This window comes from Xyrauchen texanus, chromosome 20, assembly GCF_025860055.1.
Source record: "Xyrauchen texanus isolate HMW12.3.18 chromosome 20, RBS_HiC_50CHRs, whole genome shotgun sequence".
Taxonomy (NCBI): domain Eukaryota; kingdom Metazoa; phylum Chordata; class Actinopteri; order Cypriniformes; family Catostomidae; genus Xyrauchen; species Xyrauchen texanus.
In genome coordinates, this window is record NC_068295.1 from 12,931,913 (window position 1) to 12,958,233 (window position 26,321).

Here is a 26,321-nt window from a genome sequence, read left to right on the forward strand (position 1 = left end):
CTCAAGTCTCTCGAGCCACCCAAGGCTCCGCCTCTCGAGCCACTCAGGGCTCCGCCCCTCGAGCCTCTCGAGCCACCCAGGGCTCCGCCTCTCCAGTCTCTCAAGCCACCCAGGGCTCCGCCTCTCCAGCCTCTCGAGCCACCAAAGGCTCCGCCTCTCGAGCCTCCTACGGCTCCGCCCCCGAGCCCCCTACGCCTCCCAAGCATCCTGAGCCTCCTACGGCTCCGCCTCCCGAGTCTCCTAGGGCTCCGCCTCCCGAGCATCCTGAGCCTCCCGAGCTCTAATGTTACGATCCCTTGTTGTCTGTCTCGTGTTTTCTGTTTCACTTATCACGTTCCGTGTCACGATCCATTGTTGTCTGTCTCATGTTTTCTGTTTCACTCATCACCGCCGTCTCTGTGTTATTGTCCGCACCTGTTTGTTATTTTGTTATCACCATGTCTATTTAAACCCGCTTGTTTTCCCTTTCCTTTGTCGTTCGTTGACGTTACTTGTTCACTGCTGACTTCTCTCCCTGCTGTTCACAGTTCATGTTCGCTGTCCGCGTGTTCGTCCGAGGATTTCCCTGCTGTTCTTGTTCCCCGCTGTTAACCCGTTCGAGGTTCTCCCTACCCTTCGTGGATGTTCGCTACCTGCACCCCGTCTGTGTTTAGTCTAGTATTTTAGTTTCCTTTTCCCATCGTGGACCTTTTATTTGCCAACCACTCCTGACCAGACTTGAATCTCACGCGGGTTGCCAGTTGATCACAAGCATCAGGAAAGAGCAAACTTGCAATGGCATGCGACGAGCCTTACACTGTAATTTGATCAGCTAATGCATAAGCTTGCAATGTTTTTATTGTTTGCAAATTATAAACCAGCTCGTGTGACTTTTTTATAACTCTGTCAATGTTAGATAGATGTATTGCTGGCTTCTATGGCTGCAGCGTGCTGTGTTTCCCCACTAATTTGTTTCAAATCTGGCAACCCGGGGTGTCGAAATACTATTAGGAAATGGGCAGTGGGTGGGATCACACAGGCCAAAACACAAACAGAAATTCTGTCCCAGAACAGACATTTCAAAGTAGAATATAATGGCTGTAGCATTGTGTGGTAGGGCGGAGGGCGGGGCCGGGTCGTGATCATACACACCCGGTCCCTTATCAGGCTAATCAAGCCTCCGAGAGGGATAAAAGCCGACTGCGGAGGATTGTGCGGGAGAGAGAGATAGTTTACGGACATGTCCATCATGTGTTTGTGTTTTATCTTTTAAGTTTATCATTAAAATATTATTTATAATGACAAGCCGTTTCTCGCCTCCTCCTTTCCATTGACTTCTTTACACATTGTTTTCGGAGAAGCCAGTATTTAAACTTTGTATGTTTCCTAAATCTCTAATAGTATATTATGATAATTTTATGCTTTAGTACAGTAAATATATAACATATTGCACCTTTAAATCTTATTTTAAAAATAGACGTTTTTGGTCAATATTGGAGAATTTTCCTCAGGCTCAGATCCTTTTACGTGTGGTGTTCCTCAACCCCATTTTTTTCTCCCTTTATAGGCTTTCATTAGGTTCAATCTTTAAGAAACATGATATCTCTTATCACTGTTATACCGATGATACTCAAATTTACTTCCCCTTGAAACATTCCAAAAACTGTTTAGACTCTCTCTTTACCTTTCTTGACAACTTGAAGGCATGGATGACTATTAACTTCTTAAATTTAAATGAAAGCAAGACTGAGATTAAATTGTTTGGGCCTGGGGAAGCCCTAAAATCATCTAAGTTAAATTTCAGCTCTCTAGCCCCATATGTTAAATCTTGTGTGAAAATTGGGTTTGTTCTTTGACATGAGCTCAAGTTTGACAAACAAGTCAACTATGTCAAATCTAGTTTCTTTCATCTAAGATCATTGGCAAAAGTTAAGTCGTTTCTTTCTTTTAAGAAATTTGAAATGGCAATTCATGTACTTAGTACGTCAAGGCTTGACTACTGTAATTCTCTATATACATAAATTAGTCAATCATCTCTTTCTCGGTTGCAAATTGTACAAAATGCAGCTGCTAGGCTTCTGACTGGTTTTAGTCTCACTAAACTGGCTGCCAGTCCGCCATAGAATTGATTTTAAAGTCCTGTATATAAATCCTTAAATGGCTTAGCACCATTTTATTTTTTGAACTCTTATCTGGGCATCACCATTGGAGGTCTCTAAGATCTACAAACCAGATGTTACTATCAGTACCAAGGACTAGACTGAAATCAAGAGGAGACTGTGCGTTTGCTGTAGCTGCACCTAAGCTTTGGAATAGCCAAATCAAAGCTTAAAATCTGTTTTCTTTAATCAATGATGATTTCTTGTTACATGTTATACTTTATGTGATGTATTGTTTATTTTATGTTGTATGTTATTTTTACAATGATATGTCAATTGGTCAACAGTGGTTGTTTTTAAATTGTGCTCTATAAATAAAATGTACATTTACATTAAAACATTTTTACTGTAAGTGATATACTGTATATCAAGTAAGTTGTTACTTGTGCTTAAATTGTGCTTGTTTAAAAAACCCAGAGTAGATTATTTTCACAGTTCTTGTTATTACGACATATATTCAGGTCCAATACCGGGTCAATGAAGTATGTCCGAAATCAATTCATACTACTACACATACATACCAAAAGAACATACTGTGTTCTTGGCCGAGAAGTGCGTCACAGTACGCAGGGTCAGGTTGTTTCATGGGGACTGTCCCTTGTGGTGAGTCAGCCAAATGCAAACCTGTGGCCCCTCTACAACCAGCTCCACTCTGGAATAGATAAAAGTGGAGAGCGCTGACTGGGCACACCTGTCTTCAGTCTTCACACAAGCTGCACATACTGTATGTATTTTCTCAGGAACTTTTTGAGTCTAAATAGAAGCACAACTTACAGTACATCATTTCAGAAGAACACCCAAATGATGATAGCCAAATCATACTATTCATGTGTTTCACTTGCTATAGTTTACTTCCACGTTGCTTCATTAACAAATAGCAACATCAAATGCAAATCAAGTATATATATATATACACACACAGGAATAGCAGCACCACATTGCAACCAGGACATAGAATGTCTGTAAAAGAAATGTAAATTGTTTTGAAATATAAAAAGTCATTGTTTTGTCCAACAATTTTAATGCACTTATGTTCTCAACAATAAAGTAAGTAGGTCATTACTGTAATACAGATCTATAAACAGAAAGTCTACTGAATGTTTTTTGAAACACTGTTGACTAGCAAGTCAGTTGATGTGCTCTTATTTTGCTGTTATACATGCTATTGAAAGCTTACTGAAAATTTGTTTACCAGCTATAGCAAGTCTGTTGATAAGTCACTTATAGGCATTTACATTTACATTTATGCATTTTGGCAGACGCTTTTATCCTTTTATCCATCCAAAAATAAATTTTTCAAAGTGGCAGGTTTAAATAGGGGTGCCAAAAACATATTTTATCCTTTTCATTAAATTGACCAATTCATTTCACCTTTGAGAATGATTTGCCTTTGAAGATGAGATGATATAATTGCCACAGTAACATTTTCTCACTAAAAAAGGCTTCTATTATTTGTGAAAAGAATAGAGTTCAAATTGACTATGGAACATAGAGAACGCTTGGTTACGTATGTAACCTCCGTTCCCCGAGGGAGGGAACGACACGTTGTGTCGGAGAAGCGACACTAGGGGTCTCTCTTGAGTGCCGATATTCACCTCTGACCTATTGAAAAGGGCCAATGAGAGTTAGCAGTCAGTATTTGCATACCCCGCCCCCGCATATGGGTATTTAAGCAGGGCAAATACGGAAGTTTAGTCAGGATTTTTCTGAGGAGCCGGAAATGGTCCGGCCACAACAGTGGCTCGGTTCAGCGACATGGCGGAAGAAAGACACAACGTGTCGTTCCCTCCCTCGGGGAACGGAGGTTACATACGTAACCAAACGTTCCCCTTCTGTCGCTCTCTCCACGTTGTGTCGGAGAAGCGACACTAGGGGACCCATTCCAATCTTGCCATGTGCTGAACCGTGTACGTGAACTGCCGATACAGAGGCAGGCAGGGATTCATCCAGTGCCACGCATCGTCTGTACCTGGCTGCACGTACCCTTCCCCAATGCCCCATACGAACATTGGGATCCTTCTAGTTACCTTGGGAGGGGAACAAGGCGATGTTTGCCAACATGGAAACGGGCCAGCCTGGCTGGGCCTCTTTTCTCTCTATGTTTCTCGCATAGAGCAATCACGGCCAGGGCCCTTACATGCATATAGGGAAGGGGGTCTTAACCAGACCCTGTGGAGACCACACCTGCCCTTTGTCTTGGGGAGGAAAAGTGGTAGAAACGTCACACGGCCATCTTAGGGCTCGTGTAGAAAGTATGGTGCGGTGGTAGATCCAGCCTCGCAAGGGGGGAGTTGCTACAGCACGGCAACCGGGGCAGCTGTAACTGCCTAAGGGAGACACAGGGGTCCGCTCGTAAGGGGACAGAACCGTGGAATTACACACAGGGGGAGTCCGAGCAGGAGGCCTTACCTGTGGAGCACCTATACCAGTACAGGGTAGCCATCAGGGTACCCGCAGTGGCTTGGGTCGGCGAGTTCCTCTGCTGGAGGAATCGACCAGGGTCCCGACTCGGAGTGGGACGCCCTGGGAAAAAAGGCGCACTACTTAACCTTGACGTCAGGAAAAGGGCGCTGGGCGCAAGTGATCCACCCGGCCGGTCAGTCTACGTGTTACCGAGTTCTACGGCTCGGACCTGACAAAACATCTCGGGTTACATGTGTAACCCTTGTTCCCTGAAAAAAGTGTAACGAGATGTTGCGCTGCTAAGCGCTACGGGGAACAGCTTTTGCTGTGAGCCGAGCTGAATAATGTGTGGAACACGTCAATGAACATTGACCGGAATTTATAGCCTCGGCTGATGTAATCATTAGATGCACCTGAGGCCAGGCTATAAATGGATACGTCACCAGGTGTCGTCAGATACTTCTTTTTGAAGAGCAGTCCTGGGACGTCCCGGTGCGGCAAAGCAGCGCAACATCTTGTTACGCTTTTTTCAGGGAACAAGGGTTACACATGTAACCTGAGACGTTCCCTTTACAAAAAGCTTCACTACGATGTTGCACTGCTAAGCGCTACGGGGAACGCAATACCCACGCCGCCGCACTTGGGGCTGTCCGGACCCCTACGGTTGTGCAGTGTACTCACAAAAACGCGAGAGGTCTCAGACATGAGCTTCAGATGTCGACTCAAGGGCATAAGAGCCCGGAGTAGCAAAGCATCTAACCCATAAAGTTCGATGAATGTGTGCGAAGAGAACCCTATCGCAACACAAACTTGTCATAAAAACTGATGAATGTGAGCGGAGAGGACCAGCCTGCCGCATCACAAACTTGTTCAGGCATGAGCTGAGATGCCGACTCAAGGGCATAAGAGCCCAGAGTAGCAAAGCATCTAACCCATAAAGCAAAGGCTTTAGAGGAGGAGAGCCCTCTGGTAGAGTGCGCCCTAAAACCTACTGGCGAAGCTTGATCGCGCGCCTCGTAGGCCCGGGCAGTAATGTCCCTCACCCAAAGTGACATAGTCTGTCAGGACGTGACCGCCACCCAGTCACGGCTTCCAAATGAAGAATTGCTGCCCTGATTTTACGCCACTAGCAAATGCGGTGGACATAAGTCTGACTGGTACAGACTGGACAAAGTCTGAGAAGTCTTAGCTGCTCCAGCGTTACAAATGGCAGGGAGCAGAAGGCTTAGAGAATAACCAGCCAAGGGTCGCGAAAGGCACCTTGGGCAGGTAGTCAGGGTGAGGGTGCAAAGAATGCTTTTGGTCCTACCTGGGGCAACTCAAAACAGGCCGGCAAGAGAGACAGAGCCTGTAGGTACCCAAGTCTCCTCAGAGATGTAATTGCCATAAGAAAAACCATCTTGAGAGTCAGAAGTCTACCAAACGCTGACTCTAGAGGTTTTAAAAAGGGGGGTCTTACCCTATGAAGAGGTCCTAGCAAGGATGCCTCTTAGAGGAGTGGCAAAACGAAGTGGAAGCCACATAGAACCTGGCAGTGGCGAGGCAAGTGCCCGCTGACAGTTCTTTCCACCGAAAATCCAGAACTGAATCAAACTGGCAGTTAGCTGGTTCTGTAATTGAACTTATTAGAAGGAAACGCATGCAGGCGCATTATGCCATGTATGCGCCACCACGATCAGCACCCCCGAGGGGGGGGACTGGGTGACTCGGGGAGAAGTAGAGGAGACATTGCGCTATCAACAGAGGCGAAGAGGTCCTCTTCTGCCCTGTAAAATCTACCCACATCAGTTCCAAGGGAGGGAGCCCTAGCACTTGCAATGGTCTCGATAACTTCAGGAGAAAGCCCTGTGAACCTCAGTTGGTACCCCACAGGGGCCAAGCATGAAAGGTTTCACAATTCGGGCTGGGGATGAATATGTCCCCCGAGCCTGAGAAAGAAGGTCCTACCTGTTCGGAATCGCCCAAGGCGAGCCGTCGAGGAGAGATATTAACTCCGAGAACCATATCCTGTTCAGCCAGCGCAGCGCCATTAATAGGAGGCAAGACCCTTGCTGGTGAACATTGCCAAGACTCCGGGAGCAGAGAAACCGGGAAAGAAAGCGATACAGACGCATTCTGGGTCATGTATGTGTCTTAACGTCCAGACCCAAGGGGCTGGGTGATTTCAGGGAGAAGTAGAGGAGACATTGCGCTATTCATAGAGGCGAAGAGGTCCTCTTCTGCCCTAAGATCTCACCCAAACTTGTTCCAAGTGGAAAAAGCCTGGCATTTAAAAAGGTCTCGATAACCTCAGGAGAGAGCCCTGTGTTCCTCAGTTGGTACCCTTAGGGGCCAAACATGAAAGATTCCACAAATTGGGGCAGGGATGAAATATTGCCCTGTGCCTGAGACAGAAGATCCTTCCTGTTCGGCATCGCCAAAGGCGAGCCGTCGAGGGAAGAGGTTAGCTCCGAGAACCAAGCCCTGTTCAGCCAGCGCGGTGCTATCAGTAAAAGGCAAAAATCCTTGCTGGCGAACTCTGGGCAACTAATACCTTAGGGTGGAGTTCTTAACTCCCCCGTTGGTATTTTCTGTCTGGACCGTAAATCTGCTCCCATATACGGGCATCCAGGGATATAACTGACCTGAGTGACAGGAGCTTGCCCTGGGCCCTAAGGAGAACCCAACGTGTCAGAAATACAGCTGACAAGAACGTGGGTCTCCTTGATGATTTATGTAAGAGGCTATCGCTGCATTGTCCACCCGCACCAAGACATGGCAGCCTCAGGAGGAGGTATTTCAGGGCCAGAAATACAGCCATCAACCCGAGACAGTGACTGTGACAACCGAGCTGACGACCCTCCTATCCCCTTAAGCTGGACGACCACTTAAGGCCGCTACCCCGCCCATCAGGGAGGCGTCTGTCGTTAGCAGCCTGCGACAACAAGACGCACCTAGAGTGGGACCCAAGGCAGAAAACCAGGGTCTGAACCACATAGAAAGGGAACGAAGCCTGAGGCGCGCAACCCTATTTAGCCTAGGGGTTTTGGCCCTTGGAAGAATCCCCTGGCTTTTGGCCACAACAAAAACGGTCTCATGAGCAGAAGGTCCAGAGGGATCACTGTGGACGCATTCGCCCTGAGACCTGGAAATCATTGATACTGATAACAGTGCATTCTTGACCTAGTCTGACTTTGCTCAGGGTGATCTAAATGGACTCAATCCTAGCGTGAGACAGTTGTGCCCACATTGAGATTGAACTCCATACGATGCCCCGATAGACAGCGTTCTGAGTGGGAGAGAGGACGCTTTTCTTGGCGTTGAGCCTCAACCCCAGAGAAACAGATGAGCTAAGACGATGTCCCTGTGCTGAACTGCCAGTTCCTGGAACTGCGCTAGGATCAGCCAGTCGTCTACATAATTCAGAATGCAGATGCCCCGGAGTTGCAAGGAGCCAGCGCTACATCATGCATTGTTAATGTGCGGGTAAAAAGGGCTAGGCTGAGTGAAAGAACCTGACCCTGGAAGACTTCGCCCCTGGAAGTGAACCTCAGGAACTTTCCATGTTGTGGCAGAACTTCTAAATGAAGTATAGAAGTGCGTCATAAGATCGATGGTGACCAGCCAAACGAGTTGTAGGGCTTGAGACACGACCGTCTTGACAGGCATCATCTTGGACTTGAACACCCACGGGTAGTTCAAGCTTTAAGATCTAAGCCAGACGCCACCCCTCACCCTCTCTCTCTGGAAGGGGAACACATACCATGGCCCCTTTAACCAGGAGAATGAGTTTTTGTTTTTACAAAAAAAGAAATCCGGTTTACGGTAGTGAAAACACGCCGTTGAAACACGGAAAAGCAGCGAGTGAATTAAATCCTGACACCCTTATAAGACCCACAGAAAAGAATATATCCGGCAGGAGTTTCCACGCTGCCAGGATCTCTGAGATGGGTATTATATTTTAACACTTCCTGTTGAGGGGTGTTATGAATAAGATGCAGGAACAGCGAAAACACCCAATTTTGATGGAAGCCTCTGCAACCCGAAACACCAAGAGGTGGCGGGAATGGGGGGCTTCGAGGGGGTACCGGGAGGGGTGAAGTGAAACACGCTTTGATTTTGAGCCTCCCTTCAGTCAGGACCGAGGCGGGTCTGCGGCTTGCTCGTCAAGCGCAGAACCCACACTCAGGTCGTCCAGGGGGTCAGCCTGGTACGCCTATAAAACAGCATAGTGTGCAGAGCAGCACCAGCCTGACCTGCTGCTTGATAAGCCCTTCCCACTAAAGTGGAGGTTGTCCTACAAGGCTTTGAGGGGAGAGAGGGCTTTAAGTGACGATGCCGAGCCCGGCAGAGATAGCCCACAAGAGTCTCTTCGACCGGTGGCATCACTGAATACCGCCGTGCCTCAGCACCCACGATAGTCGAATATAATGACGTCGAGGGTATGCTGAACATGGGAAGGAAATATATATATATATATATATATATATATATATATATATATATTTTTTTTTGGGGGGTTCTCCATGAGCAAAAAAGCTCTTCATGGAGGTTATCAAAGAAGGGAAGGGACCCATGAGGCGTTCCCTTTCTTAGACTGGAAGATAAAATATATCCCCTAGTTTGGAGCGTTTGGAGGTCTCTTTTTCGCGTGGCCAGTCCAATCTGGCAACCGCACGAGTAACAACATCGAGCAATTTCCTCCGTAGATTTTTTTATCGTGGACAGAAAGCTCGGAGGCGGGAAGAGAATCGCGATCCACCTCATGACCTGAAGAAGCGTCGAGATCATTTGTCCAGCTGGGTTTGGGGAGAGAGTGAGAGAAAGGGATCAACCCGTCTCTTGCTCCTCAGCCACATCCATGCAAGAGCCCCACGAACGATTTTTTTATTTTTTTTTTCGTGAGTGCTGACTCCCGGAAGCAAGCGAGGCGAGCACGACGCACTCTGCCTGTTAAAGCAAATCGCAGTGCTCGCACCCGCCCTGCTGCAACGCGAGAGCAGCGTGCTCTTACCCCCAAACAAACAGAGCAAAAACTGATGTGTGTCGTCTTCAGCTATAGAGCGGAAGAGGGGAACACGCATAGTTTGCGGATTTCAGTCATTCTCTCTTTTTCTAAATAGAAGAGAACAACGTTCACTGCACACTGCCTAACTGATTCTAACTTCTAACAGAGGAAAGAAAGTTTTGACAGGGTTTGTGAAACACACAGAAACAGAAGTTTCTGACGACACCTGGTGACGTATCCATTTATAGCCTGCATCTAATGATTACATAAGCCGAGGCTATAAATTCCGGTCAATGTTCATTGACGTGTTCCACACATTATTCAGCTCGGCTCACAGCAAAAGCTGTTCCCCGTAGCGCTTAGCAGCGCAACATCGTAGTGAAGCTTTTTGTAAAGGGAACACGAGACGCAACCGACTCAACGCGGAGGTTGTAAAACCTCGCGAAGGTGTTGGGTGTTGCCCAACCCGCGGCTCTACAGATGTCTGCTAGGGAGGTGCCCTTGGCCAGTGCCCACGAGGACGCAACACCCCTTGTTGAGTGAGCTCGGACCCGCAAGGGTAGGGGCACGGCCTGGGTGTGATAAGCCAGTGTGATGGCGTCAACAACCCAGTGGGCGAGCCTCTGTTTGGAGACGGCATTCCCTTTCTGCCGTCCCCCAAAGCAGACAAAGAGCTGCTCAGAGCGTCTGGTGCTCTGTGTGCGGTCCAGGTAAATGCGCAGGGCGCGCACTGGACATAGCAACGAAAGGGCTGGGTCTGCCTCCTCCCGGAGCAGCGCATGCAGGTTCACTACCTGATCTCGGAATGGTGTGGTAGGAACCTTGGGCACATAGCCCGGTCGCGGCCCCTTTCCAATGGCCCGCTGCACACGGCACCCGGACCTTACCCGATGCGTGCCATGGTGCCATGCTTGTCTCGGGACTCGAGTCTGGAGCCAGTGCTGGAGTGGTCTCATATGCATCAACCCCAGCGGCGCGACCGCCGTACAGGACGCCATATGCCCCAGGAGCCTCTGGAAAAGTTTTAGAGGGACCACTGTGCCTGGCTTGAAGGAAGCGAGGCAATCCAGCACCGACTGAGCACGCTCGCTCGTGAGACGTGCTGTCATTGAGACTGAGTCTAACTCCAACCCGAGAAAAGAGATGCTCTGAACCGGAGTGAGCTTGCTCTTTTCCCAGTTGACCTGAAACCCCAAGCGGCTGAGGTGCCGGAGCACCTGGTCTCTGTGTGTGCATAGTAACTCTTGAGAGTGTGCTAAGATAAGCCAGTCGTCGAGGTAGTTGAGACTGCGGATGCCGGCTACTCGTAGCGGGGCAAGAGCCGCCTCTGCGACCTTCGTGGAGATGCGAGGGGACAGAGACAGGCCGAAGGGGAGGACTTTGTACTGAAACGCCTGGCCGTCGAACACGAACCGTAAGAAGGGTCGGTGTCGTGGCAGAATTGAGACGTGGAAGTATGCGTCCTTCAGGTCTACCGCTGCGAACCAATCTAGATGCTGAATGCCAGCGAGAATATTTCTCTGCGTGAGCATTTTGAACTGGAGTTTTAACAAGGCCCGATTGAAAACTCGCAGGTCCAGGATTGGTCGTAAGCCGCCGCCTTTCTTGGGTACAATGAAGTAAGGGCTGTAGAAACCCTTCCTCATTTCGGTTGGAGGGACAGGCTCTACCGCGCCCTTGGCTAAGAGGGTCGCGATTTCCGTGCGCAGGGAACTTGCATGCTCGCCGTGTACTGCGGAAAAGCGGACGCCCCTGAAGGGGGGCGGGAGCCGGGCAAACTGAATTGCGTAACCGAGTCGAATGGTCCGGTGCAGCCAGCGTGATGCATTGGGAAGCGAAAACCATGCTTCCCAGCTCTGCGCTAGGGGCACCAAAGGGACGAGTATTTTGGACGTACCCGGCGGGGCCTCGCAGCGGAGCGGAACAGGTAATGCAGTGTCGGGCGGCTTCGTTGCGGCCTGAGGCTGGGGTGCTGAGAATAGACTCAAAGCACTTACCTTGCTCCGCGCACCCGGCAGGGGGCGGGTTCGTGACTGAGGAGGAGGTCTGCTGGCGTCCTCTGGACTCGTCTGAACCGGCCGGCCGGGGGGCAGTCGTAGGCAGGCGGAAGGCGGGATCGTCGCGTCCGGTGTACCGGGACTGTCGTAATCTGAAAGCAGATTGCCGTGAGAACGGCATTTGCGGGCCAGGTGACCCAGAGGCAAAGGAAATAGCTCTTTTATTGAGAATGTGGGTACCTCAGCCCCCATCAGGGGGTGTGGCAAATGAAAAAACAAAGGATTCTCCTCCCGGCCCTCCACCGGGGGACGGAGCGGTCTTACCACCTCCGGAGCTAACGTCTTGGGCTCTGGGTCGGCTGTCTCAGGAACGCTTGGGAGCCTTCCAGGTCCTAGAGGGGGTTCGTGAGACAGGGGGCGTGCGCCGCCTGCGGGGTGCTCGACGCTGGGGCTGAGAGCTGGGCCCGGGTTGAGGTGGAGCAGGAGTTGGTTTCTTCGCAGGGGGACGCCCTCGGAGGGCAGACGGGGAAGGGCCCGTAGCGGCAGGTCTGCGGCGGGGCATGATATGGGAGATGGCCTCCGTCTGCTTCTTCACCGCGGAGAACTGTTGTGCGAAGTCCTCGACGGTGTCGCCAAAAAGGCCAATCTGGGAGACAGGTGCATCCAGGAAGCGGTTCTTGTCGGCCTCACGCATCTCGACCAGATTGAGCCAAAGATGGCGTTCCTGGACCACTAGGGTGGCCATCGTCTGTCCGAGTGCCTGCGCTGTGGCCTTCGTCTCTCTCAGGGCGAGGTCGGTCGCTGAGCGCAGTTCCTGCAGCACATCAGGATCAGGTCCACCCCCGTGCATGCTTCTGAGAGCTTTGGCCTGGTGGACTTGCAGGAGGGCCATCGCATGCAGGGCGGAGGCAGCGCGTCCAGCCGCACTGTAGGCTCTCGCGTTGAGCGAGGATGTTGTCCTACAGGGCTTGGATGGGAGTACGGGGCGACCACGCCAGGATGTAGGGCTACCGGGGCATAGATGGTGCGCAACTGCCCTATCGACCTGGGGAATCGCCTCGTATCCGTGGCGCTCTACGCTGTCGAGGGTGGAGAGAGTGGAGCGGGTGGCACCTAGACGAGCGGAGAGCGGGGCTCTCCACGTAGACGTCAGCTCATCATGCACCTCCGGGAAAAACGGGACCGGGGTGATGCGAGGCCGCGAACGGTGCACTGCCCCCAGGAACCAATCATCCAACAGTGAAGGCTGTGGGGAGGACGGAGGGTTCCAATCCAACCCCACGCTCACGGCGGCCCGGGAAAGCATGTCGGACATCTGAGCGTCGGCCTCAGCCTGGGCCTGCTGGCCCGAAGGCGGCAGTCCAGGGGAGTCCTCGGCATCAGACACCGCACTCTCCGATGCAGCGGCGAGCTCATCTGCTTCGGGCTTGGGAGGATAGACAGCCAGGCCGTGAGGCAAGCCGCTATCGCCGCGAGCGTGGACGGGGACCAGCGAGCGTGTCGGGGAACGGGAGGTTCGCGGGGGGCTACCCCGCGAAACTGCACCCGCTGCCGCCCCCAAATCACCCCCAGCGCCAACCGCATCGTCCTCAATCCCGTGGGAAGAAGGAGCAATGCGGGGTGCGGCTGGGGTGGCTTGCTTTCTGTTGAAAGCAAGCTGCGACCGCAACGTGGTCATGGTCATGTTCTCGCAGTGAGGACATGAACCATCCACAAACGCCGCCTCGGTGTGATCGCGGCCCAAACACACGAGACAGCGCCTGTGGCCGTCTGAAGCAGAGAGGCTTCTACCGCATCCAGGAACGACACGGGCGGAAGGGCATCTTGAAAAAGACGCGTCCTCAAAAGGACGTTCAACGCCGCTGTGTTTGCTCTTTTAGAGAAATTACTCTTTTAGGGAAAATACTCTTTTAGTACACAGTGCGTGTGTGTGTGTCTGCGCTGTCGAAGCGCTCAGGGGCAACAATGCACGCTGTGCAATGAGAAGAGAAAGCCGCTGTTGTGCGCCGTCAAGATCCAACAGCATGCAGATCGTCAGAGGTAACAGGAACGTTTTAATGGCGTGTAACTTGCAGCAAACTGCAGACAGACCATCGGCTCCGAAGAAATTTTCTGACTAAACTTCCGTATTTGCCCCGCTTAAATACCCGTATGCGGGGGCAGGTTATGCAAATACTGACTGCCAACTCTCAGTGGCCCTTTTCAATAGGTCAGAGGTGAATATCGGCGTTCAAGAGAGACCCCTAGTGTCGCTTCTCCGACACAACGTGGAGAGAGCAACAGAAGGGGAACTTCAGAGAGATGCAAACCAAATACACTCAGAAAAAAACAGCTTTCAATCTTATTTGTTTTTATGTAAATGATTAAGCATTATGTGAACACAGTCACGCCCCATAAAATATTTCTATCTCCATATGGATGGATGGATGGATGGATGGATGGATAGATAGATAGATAGATAGATAGATAGATAGATAGATAGATAGATAGATAGATAGATAGATAGATAGATAGATAGATAGATAGATAGATAGATAGATAGATAGATAGATAGATAGATAGATAGATAGATAGATGCAAAATAGAAGCATTTTCACTAGTGGTCTCAGAATTTTGGATTACAATGTGTGAGAATACTTTGCATGAGCTTTAATAATTTTTTTAAATGTCTTGTTTTATGCAAATTACCTGTCAACCTTGGGACAGTTTGGAGACAAGGTCACTTCATTGGGTTGAACCCTGTCTTGCAGAGCATTGAGCAGCTTCATAATAAGGTGTCCAGGTATTGCATTTTAGGCACCCCCATTACTTGTAATATTTCCTCTGCAAAAGTCTCCTCTGCTCTACTTCTTTCTTTCTTTCTTTCTTTCTTTCTTTCTTTCTTTCTTTCTTTCTTTCTTTCTTTCTTTCTTTCTTTTCTTTCTCTCTCTCTCTCTCTCTCTTTCTCTCTGTCTCTCACACACACACACACACACACACACACACATGCACACATGTTGACATTTCTATCATTGGGGGGGACTTTCCATTTACTTTTTGCATTTTTATATTTTCATTTAGAGTTTCAAGATATTGTTTAGTTTGTTTATAAGACCATTTTCCTGGTAGTGACAGCTGACTGGACACCACAATACAGGGAATTTCAGGTTATTTTCTGTGATCCTTACAATGTAGACACAACTTGAAACACACACAAATAAAGACATTAGCTGGTTGTTTCCAAAACTGGGTCATTTAAAAACGTTTATTTATTTTTTTAATCTTCAAAAATGTACAGCTGACATTTGGAGCAGGAAGAAAAGACTGAAGAAACAACAAGAAAAATGAGAGAGACTGTTCCAGAGAGAGAAATGCTACTGTCATGTTTCAAGTGAATTTGTTTTATTTATTTATTTATTTTTATTGGACTTTCAGATTTCAGCATTTTTGCTGAAGTAATTTAGACCAAGAATAGGCCTTGATCGTAGACAAAAATTACAATGTATTTTGTTGCCTATAATAACCATTATAACCAAAGTAAATGTCTCAGCATGCCTGACTTGTTTTACTAAATATAAGCCCTTTTGGAACATAATTTGTCCAATCACATTAGAGGACTGGTATTATTGTATAATATGCACTGGTCAGCCACAACATTAAACCACCTGCCTAATATTGTGTAGGTCCCCCATCATACCACCAAAACAGCGCCAAAGAGTAGCATTCTGAGATTATGTTGTTCTCACCACAATTGTACAGAGTGATTATCTGAGTTACCATAGACTTTGTCAGTTCGAACCAGTTAGGCCATTTTCTGTTGACCTCTCTCATCAACAAGGTGTTTCCATTTGCAGAACTGCCACTCACTGAATGTTTTTTGTTTTTGGCAGGCAATGGGCCTGATATTGATTTTAGTGTTTGAGAAAAGTCCATGCCTCCCAGATCTGCAAAACAAAGTCAATCTTTTGAGGGAAGCAACATTAGGCAGAGCCAGAGTCTCAGAGCTTACACTGAGTTGCTAAACTATTTTCATTGATGCCCTTGCTGAATCTGAATGACGCCTTTCATTTCCCCCAGTGTTTGGAGGCAGAGCTGCGACTGAGTTGTTCACCTCCTCTCTAGTGACTTCTACCTTGTAAAATGTAGAGATCTTTACTACCAGAGAAAATTTGCACATCAACCACGCCATAGTTAACACTCGAGGGAGGACATCAAATCCTCTGTTGCTCGTTCTCGTGTTTGTTTGCGAGTTGATAGTCAAGCTGTTTTAGTCTGATGCTAAAAGTGAATGCATTATTAGATGCATTACTAATATGCTGTGGATATTTTCAGTTGCTGTTGAGATTTGGCAAGTTGTTTCTGGGTTGATTTCAAAAGGACTCATTCAAGGCTGCAATAAAGCATCTGTAAAATGTTTAAAGTTTCATCCAAAATACACTCCTTACAGATGGTTACCATGAAAAAAGTTCCTTAATTAAAAATGTTTCTGTCAAAAACCTTAAGGCATATTTAATGTAAAGGAATGTTCCAGGTTCAATACAACTTAAACTCAATCAACTGCATTTGTGGCCTAATGTTGATTACCACAAAAAATACTTTATTCTCAAAAGTCGCAGTTGCAGTAAGGCACTTACAATGGAAGTGAACAGGGCCAGTCCATAAATGTTCAAATAAAAACAATTTCAATAATATAGTCACAAGATGTAAACATTATAGCCTACGCGTTAACGTGAAAAAAAATAGGGAATTCAACAGCGTTTCAGCATTTTACCAGATCATAGGATTTACCAGGGTTACGTTGCCATGGCAATATTGGATATAACTATACATACAAATTTATTTGAATGTTATTATGTATAATGCTTGCATCTTGTAACTATGCTTTTGAAACAGTGTGTATATTATTGTTAATGGACTGTTAATTCACTTCCATTGTAAGTGCCTTACTAGAACCATGATTTTTGTGGTTACGCAACTTTTATTTTAAATAAACAAAGGATGAGTCAAAATATTTTTGTGGTAATCAATATTATGCCACACTTCTCGAATCTCGAACATTCCAGTTAATTCCTTGAAGTAGGTCTTTGACCAAAATGTTACTGCGTGCAGTGTAAAGGATTTTTCTCTGTTTTTTCCATTGTATTGACTGTGTCCTACGCACCTGCCCATAATCACCTAGGTGTCCAAGGGTTGTTTATTTACAGTATTACTGATGCTGACCAAAAATGTGTTAAATTAAAAAAAAAAAATTGCTTAGACAGTGCATATGCAAATTAAATGTTTGCATTTAATGTTTTCTGAACGATTTCACATATATCATCATCAACCTTTATTTACAGACTCTTAGTCCATTCAGAAGGCACAGACATAACATGCAATAATGCATAAATCAAAACATATATATAAAAAAGATAAGAAGATACAAAGATAAAAGAGAACAAAATAATAAAAAAAAAAGCTAAAATACGGCATTTCTATAAAGACACTTATACCAGCCTTTCCATAGTGATGATTGGTATCGTATGGCACTAAACCTAGCATTTACTAGCAACATCACAATGCTGTTCTGGGAGTCATTCAGGCGACAAATGAATTTGTAGGTAAGTCTCCTCAGTAATGCCTGAAAAGTGCAGACCCCTGCATTACAGAACAGGTCACTTGCACTAGAGCACCTGGGTTTGTTGAGCAGTGTCCTCATACAGTCATTATAAGCAACCTTAAGCTTCTGCATACTAGCCTTTTTAAACTTAGACCACAAAGGAGCAGTATACAAAGGAGTGCAATATAGTCTCTAATGTTGCCTTTTTAGTGGACTCTAAGAACAACTTTCAAGACTGATCCATTATGTCCTTCATAATACACCAACAACACAAGCTCATCATGTGTGACAAGGCTGTTGCTCCCAAAACCCAACACTGCTTCCCTTCATAAATAATTAAAGATCTAATGTGTGATATTTTTAAAGGTCAGCAGCACAACAAAGAGACAAAAAAATGCCAGTTCCCCATTTTTTTTCCCTGGCAACATTTTTACTTTGGCTAATCACGCTAGCTTGTTTTTTGAACCTCTTGAGTTGGACGGACTCCAGCAACTATGAGGTGTCAAGAATGACCTACAGTTTATTTCTTGAAGCTTTGTAGATAACGGTGGAAAGCTCTCGTGCAAATTTCTGGTGTACTCTGTCAGCACACCCCAAACCCTCAGTTTTCTAAATGCTAAGGAGCAAAGGTCAATGAAGCCTTCATGCCAACTGGATTACCTTCATTGGTCTCCTTGATGCATTATCTAAGGGTCCACAAATCTCCAGACACAGAAAAATCACCATTTAAAAACTCACTTTTGAAGGGGTAGTTTACCCAAAAAGAAAATGTTGTCATTATTTGCTCACCCGCATATTATTCCAAACCTGTGTTACATTCTTTCTTCTTTGGAACAGAAGGAGATAATTCTCAAGAATGACAGCCTTATTTTACTTTCTTTTTGCTTTCATGAACAACATGAGGGTAAATGATGACAGAAATTAAATTCTTGGGTGAGCTATCCCTTTTGAAATGAAAGATGCCAGGAAAGACATTTCTAATCCTTGAGGTATTAACTACAGAAGTATTATTCAAATCATGTATGCACTGACACGAAACATTCTGAGTTATTAAAAGTTAATCCTTGTGTATCATTTTAACACATGTGGTATTTTACTTGTGACAATCTGTGCTGTAATTAGACCAGTTATCATATCTGAGTATCCGCAGGCCGAGTTATGTAAATTAAGCTTACTGAATAAAATGTTTAGTGTGCTAGAGATTTATTCATATGTATAAAGCTGACAGTGAGCTTAATTATTACAGCTAAATGTGAATATTTCTGTAAAAAATGGTTTTATCTCATTTCACCTTCTCGCCAGAAATGTCATAGTAAATACACTGAAGGGATTTCTTCAGCCTCAAAACACATCATTCTCCATTTCCTTTGTTCCTTGTATCACATCGGAGTAGAATAAAGGAAAACTGGTTAACCAAAATAGTGTTACATCCTTGCATGTTTATTTGTTGGGGAGACAACCAGTTTCAAAGAGTTCATTTTCTCTGACATTTCCTCTCTCGTGTCTTTTGGAATTTAAGTCCAATTTATTTAGAAAAAAAAATTAGGAATTGCACATCTTAGATTTTACTTTAATTTAACTTTACCCAACGGCATAGATTTGAAGCTCCAAACAGTACATAAAGGCAGCATAACAGTAATCCATAGGACTCCAGTGTTTTAATCCATGTCTTCTGAAGTGATCCAAGCAGGTGAGAGCAGACCAAAATGTTACTCCTTTTTCCTTAAAATCTTCAAGCTAGATTAGACTTCCTAGTGCCCTGTGCATGTGTCAAGCACTAGGAAGTGTATTCAAGCTTGAAATCATGATTGTACCTAGAGACTGTAATGGCAAGATGTAGAGTGAAAAGTTACATTTTGGGGTCTGTTTCTCACCCAAAATCGATTAGATAATTTAAGAAGACATGGATTAAACCACTGGAGTTGTATGGATTTATTTTATGCTGCCTTTATGTGTTTTTTGGAGCTTCAAAGTTTTGGTCACCATTCACTTGAATTGCATGCACCTACAGAGCTGAGATATTCTTCTAAAAGTATCTGTTTGTGTTCTACAGAAGATAGAAAGTCACACATCTGGGAGGACATGAGGGTGTGTAAAATGAGAACATTTTCATTTTTGCTATCCCTTTAAGATCTTTGTTTCTCTCTGCAATGATGATGACAATTTGTCTACACAGTGGCTAAAATTAGCAACAGAGTGGTTCAACTTTGAGATTTGGTTCATGGCTTTAAGGTTCAAAACCTGGAGAGGAAAAGAGATTCAGCTTGAATATTAAAAAAAAAAAAATCTCTGCCTTATCTCTGGCTACAGCAAAGCGATGCATGAGTAGGTAAACATTATGTTTTTTTACATGTCTGTGAGTGTGTGAATATGCAAAAGCTCATCAATGTGTGCCACTAGCACCTCTTCTCATGTGTGACATCCTTTCTCTGCCCTCTCCTTGTGTTCTGCTGGCAGGGTTGATTATCCCGCTTGTCCTTTTAACCCTGCAATTTTTAGCTAATGTCATCTCCTATTAGTCTCTTTTTCTCATTAAACATTCATGATCTGTGTTTCCATGCTAACAATGCACTAAGGTCACTGAAGAATGATAACTATGAATGGTTATGATTTTTTCTGCATAAATAAACTCTATGCTAGCATTCTTTATTTTTTAAATACAATCTCTGCTTCCCACAAGCTGGGGCTGGCTCGGCATGCTTTCTTGTCACACTGTGATCATAAAAGTAGGAAAAACCATTGGGGTACCACTTTGTTACTGAGCTAGGACTGTCATAGCTTAACAAAAAGCAATTTCTGTTGGTAAAATAAAAATTTGATAGTTTCCATCTCCCATATGTGTTGGGATCCAATTTTAATATGTTTTTTGTCCTCTAGAAAGATTGTTGCTTCCTGCTACCTGATGCATGGGAACATAAAGAAACTACAATAATTAGTTACTCATAAACGGTAATGTCTTCAATATCTTTATTTCTCCGCATGTTGTTTATTAATTCTGTTACATTCACCTGAGACAATCCAATGCTACATGGATGGTACAAGAAGGTCTGAAATACCAGGTGAGAGCTATCTGATAGCATTCTTATTATTCTAAATGGCAGTTGTTCAGCTGGTGCATGTATTTCATATCTGTTTTACCAACCGATGGAAGAGGGAAGTGTTCTTGAAACAGATTCTTTGTAACTGTTTGGCAATGCTAGTGGCACAGAAATTGACAATTATTATAGGTTGTGAGGCATTTTCAACTTAATTTATCAGGGTTACTCTAATTATTTAATGTACATAAATATTTTTAATTTTAATTAATTTTTTTTTTTATAAAACTTACCTTCAATTTGATGGGTCAAAACACTTACAGAAATGTTTTCATGGTGGAAGGAGGTGGTGGATCAACATACCTGTTAAGTGCCTTTTTTTCTCATCATTGGACATGAAAGATCGGAGCTGGTTTTTGGCCAGTTGCTGAAATACTGAGCCCACCGTTGTCTTGCTTGTCTAGTCATCGAGACTCCTAAGGGCTAAAGAACCAATTAGCCTGAGCAGCACTGCAGGCACGGTTTCCACCAACAATCCAGATAGCATTCAGCCAATTACACACCTGCTGGACAAGATATGTAGCCATGCTGAAGTGGCTACTACATTGTTTTACTTCTTTAAGAAATGGAAATGAGTATCTTTCAAAAACACTTACCTGAGGCCACTGGACTCAACACTGAGAGTTTCAAAGGCATCGAAGTCACCCAGAGTCATTCATTGTGTACTTTGAATAATCCTTTCCCTTGAGTGCTGAATTTAGCCATTATTAAGCTATTAAAATGATAAAGAAATGATTAGCGACACACACTTTCAAATGCTTAGGTTGGGTATTCCTATTGAGAAAGAAAAAACTGCATAACTGGTCCACAACATGAGATATTGATGTGCTGGTGTTCCAAAAAAGATACAAATGATACAACAAAGGAAATGTCTGTTATTATTTACTCACACTCATGTTGTTACAAATCCATATGACTTAAATATGCAGAATGAAATGAAATCAAATCACTGAGTGCGTTCACATGCACAATGTTACATAATAATGATTAATAAGTGACAACGGGCAAGATAATGTAAACGGTTTAAACAGCTTTCCTTTATCAGGGTAAAGTCATAAACAGTTTAAGCAAAACCTAAAAAGCAGATGTAGATTTTTGTTCATTTCACACATGTATATTTTTCATTGCTTGAAAACACCTTTACCAGCATTGTCACTGGCTTTTCCAATCTGAGCAAATGTTAAGTGTGTGAGCATGTCTGTTTATGTTTTGACGTCAAAAACAGAATACTCAGACTGAGGATTTCAAACTCTTGTAAAAATGATTTTCTTGCGTTGTCAGATTTTTTAAATGAGCTGATTTTTGGTAGTTATCAGCATATTGCTGTGCATGTAAACAGCCACAGTGTAAGCTCATGTAAACAGTATATGGCAGCACATCAATAACATTAAACCAATGGGGTTTGATGTTCCTGATGTGTCACAATATTGGATGTGTGTGCAGTTTTACATTGATTTTACATTGATTTGATTTGATTGTTAATAGTGACTTAATTTGTGGTCAGTTTAAAGCTTAGATGAGTCACATGGACTACCCTTATGACACCTTTGGTTGCTATTTTAAGCATTAAAATAAGTCACTGTATGGAATGGAAATGTATGAAAATCATCTATTTCGCATTCTGTAAAATATCCCCTTTTGTGTTCTGCAGTAGAAAGAAAGTCATTTGGATTTAGAACAACATGAGGGTGAGTAAATTAGAACAGAATTTTCATTTTTGGGTGAACAATTTTTTTTACCAGCATTACCAGAAATATCATTCTGGTCGACTAGCTTCACCAGTTACACCAGCACTTAACCAGTAAACCAGCCTTGTGCATGGGTTTGCATGGTGGTTAAGCTGGACTTTTCAGCAGGGATGTGTGAAGGTTATGAAGCAAAAACAGTGGAGACAGTTTTCACTTTGCTGATACATTCATCATGGACCAATGACCTTAAAATGAGGGATGTTATTTGCTGCATCAAGTACTTTCGGTGTAGACACAAGTGCTGATATTCACTGCAGCGCTGAAGAGCTGTTAAGGCTAATGAACATATACTGCAGCACTAAAAAAGCTTTTAAACCATATTCATTTGTCCTGCCTTTGTCTGTTATGCAACCTCTGGCAAAATGGATGTCAGAGGCAGTGAGCTGTTTTTTTTTTTTTTTCTTTTTGAAATCATATAGTGTATTCAACACAAGACTTGACAGTGTTAATTTTCACTTGGTTATTTCGCACAGGATGCCACCAAGGGGTTTCAGGGTAATGCAGAACACAAACAGAGTGATAGTGTCAGAATAGATTACATATAGTAACTGTAGCAAACACTCATGTGGGAGGACTTGTCAAGCCTCATGTTATCAGTGCTCTTAGAAGTCCATGGGCTGATTGCTTTCAATTTATAATAAAAACTATTAAAAGACATGTTTAACAATGGCTACGTTTGAAGTGACTTTCGTGTAAAAATCCACACCCTATATTCTGGAAGGCCAATTACATCACTATTTATTCTAGCAATGATTTGTGTGCACTTAATCAATATTATTAACAATACTTACATTATCTACAATTTAAAAGAATGTAAATCCAAATTCTGACGAGAACCATATTTTCTATGCGTATAAAAGGAGCGTGTCACAAGAGATATGCCTGACATTTAACAAGGAGGTTAATGCACAAAAGAACGCAAGTCCACATTTGTATTCTTCTAATTCATTGCATACAGTCCATTAACTCTTCCAAATTGTTATGAATGTGTTGCTGTGTCTCGTTTGGAAGGCTACATGCTAGGTAGGATGTCCTTTCAAGGCTGCATTATACTGAGCATCCTCCTAAATCTCGTTTAAACGACAAACGGAAATGGAACGTAACATGGTTGCTATGACAGCACGCCACTCTTTAACAAGTGTGAGTGCTTTGAGTGAGAAGTGAACAAAGTCCCTCTGGAAGGGAATGTATGAGGTACATTTTAGGAGTGTTGTAATGATGGAGAGAGACAAGAAAATAGATTTTACAGGTGTTCTTTTAGTCTAATAATTTATTTTAATTATATATTAATATACATATTATATAGCCTACTCTGCACCCATCTGCTGAGGTACTTCAACTTGGGAATGAACATTCCTTGCGTAATCATATTTACGGGAAATCATTATTTTAGACATTTCCGTTGAAACAAAGAATTGTGGGTTGGGAGTGCCCACGAAGTATACACCTCGTGCATTCTCCGAATGTCCGAATTCCCATGGAAGAAGGTCGCATTTGAAGGCTCCATTCGAAGTGTCCAGTCGCTTTTATGAAACGAGACAGCCTCAATGACGTATGCGGCCGACAAAAGTGTCCTCCGGAGGACGCAGCCTTCCGAATGAGACACAGCCTTAATATACATCTCTGGTCATTTACAGTGAATGGACAATACGGTATAATAAAGGAGAATTAAATTGCACTTGACCCTGCGCATTAGCACTTTGTGCACACGATTTCACCAATCCTATTTGAGTCTGGAATTTTGCTTGCACGAAAATATCAAAACTTCATGGCCATGCCCACTGACATTGTGATTATGGTTTATGGCTTATGTCATTCTTAAAATAGGATCCATTGTGTGTGTTGGTGTGTGCTACAGGTCAGCAGGTCCGCTTCTCTCCTTGTCAAGGGGAGTGCTAACCTACTTTCCTTTCATGGTGTTGATGGAGCATCTGATTCAAAATGAAAATGACGCTCGTCTATACAGTATCTCCTCATCTCAGGCCAGAGTTCGTTATGCACCCTGCAGTGTTTGGGGAGGAGACACAATCCTGTCGCTCAATCCAGTAACCCCAGGCTTTGAGACTGTCACCTGTCTCCCCGCACATCTCACCTCGGATGATCTGTCCAAACTGATTCCAGTTCAGTCCCGTGTGTGGTATCTGTCACAAGTGGCCTTTCCAACAATGAGCTCATGTAATGTGCAAAACAAACAGGCTTTTGCACTTGGGCTTTTAGCACTGTCTCTGCTGTATAGCCAATAAGTTGACCTTGCTTGTTTGAACTTTGTGGGGAAGTTCATACATTAAACTATAAATGTTTTGTTTAAAGGAATAGTTCACCCAAAAATGAAAATATTGTCATTATTTACTCACCCTTATGTTGTACTTGTCAGAAGGCAATTTGTTGTACTTTTGTTATTTTCTGCTGTCTTAAACTAAAAGTAACCCAAAAAGGAAATCAGCATTTAATCACCTTCATGTTGTTCCAACCCCGAATGTCTTTCTTACTTTTGGGGAAAAACAATTGTATTTTTGAAGAATATCCTGGCCACTATTTTCCATAAAATAAAAGTGAATTACAGCTTGGGCTGCCAAGCTCTAAAATGTATATAACAATAAATAAATGAATAAATACATATTTAAAGGGATCATGAAAGTGGTCCATATGACTCATGCGCTAAAGTCTAAGTCTTCAGAAGTAAATCAAATTATGTTTTTCATAAATTCAGTTTCATGAAAGAAAGAAATGTCATACCAGTTTGGAACAATTTGAAGTGGGTAAATAATGATAGATTCGTATTGTGATTGTGAATTGTCCTGATGTGTAAGTTTTGATTTAATGTGTAGTGATTAATAATGAAAGATTATATTCTGAAGAAAAGAAAAAGAAACAAAACAGAAAAGAAACCTCCACAAAACTCAACACATCAGTGTTTAAACACTTAAATAATGCTTATATAAAAGATAAGTCTGATAGACTGATATTGTGAAAAGTCTTAACTGTACTCATTTGTTATATTGATCAACTCTGATGCAGAGTACAGCAGGGCCATTAACTTCCCACACTTGGAGAGCTTTTCCTACATTGATTGTTCTGTGTAAGTCTCTGTCAGACTGATGCTACAGGAAACAATGCTTTGAAGGAGAGTCTGGTAGTCCACATGCACACTAGGACAAAGATTTAATGAGACCTAGCCCTTCAGGGTCACCTACTGGCACTTGCTTTTGACCAACACTGTTCCACTTGGCTAAAGCTTGAATAAATATGACTTCCATTGATCTTCAGTCCCTCACAACGTAGATGATACAGAACTATTAATACACTTGGGTGGCAAAAAATGACAATTCTGTCATCATTTACTTACGCTTGTGTTGTTCTGAACCTGTATACGTTTCTTTCTTCTGTGAAAAACAAAAGGATGTATTGTGCAGAATGGCAGCTTCAGTCACCACTCACTTTCATTGTATCGAAAAAAAGACAAAATGAAAGATTTGACATGAAGTGCCAATTATAATGATTATTCATGTATTTATCATATCAAGTACATCTATGTTAAGGTTTTTATGTGCATTATGTAATGTAATTATATTTAGAGTAGTATATGTATACTGTATATGCAGCATTCATATTGTGGCAATAATTGGAAACATCATTTCCCTACTAGCATACTCTGTGATTTCAGCCTTCTCTGTCTATTTCTGACATTTGTGAGATTTCCTGCTTTCCTTTCATTGTTTTCTCTTTCTAGCTGGATAACTCCCTTGATGTTTTTATGATGGTTGCGGAACAGAATTGGCCGTGCATTTTTTAAAACGTGTTCTCTAAATTTATCATATTAATAAATACAAATTTCTTGGTCACAAAATGTTCCTGACTGGTTCTGCTTATGCCTCCTATATTAAATGTTAACAGGATTTCCATTAGCTTCAGGTAAAACGCATTCAAAATGTTAATTATAGAAACCACTTTATTTTTCTGTAAAACAGAGGGAATATGTAGTTGGATTGGAGACAGATATGCTTCTGCATCAAGGAGAGGTCTTACAGGCTTAAATATAGTGCACAAACACAACTCTTGGTATAACATGATGGCGAAACAGAGCCACTAAGATATTAGTGAAACAAGTGATTCAGTTTTACATGGTTTACTTACCTACAGTACAGACACTTCAGAAAGTGTCCTTCGCTGAGGAAATTATTAGAAAAGTTCGTTGTGATTTTCTTTTCCACCTCTTTATTGAGATGACAAATGACAAGACAATCAAATGAAGCCTGGCTTTCAGTAAACATCTATGCTTCCAGAGAAATTTGTGAGAAAGAAGAGGTGTGGGAAGCCACTCTGATTTGGCCTAATGATTTGCTATCAAACAAACAAACCAAAAACATTTGACCAT

General features: G+C 43.8%; 1 non-coding gene across 1 annotated transcript; it reads right to left on the reverse strand.

The window, feature by feature from the left end:
* Positions 1 to 23,766: 23,766 nt before the first annotated feature.
* Positions 23,767 to 23,868, reverse strand: LOC127661181 (U6atac minor spliceosomal RNA). The gene has a single exon (XR_007972744.1). It is a non-coding gene; the product is annotated as a U6atac minor spliceosomal RNA (small nuclear RNA).
* Positions 23,869 to 26,321: the final 2,453 nt, after the last annotated feature.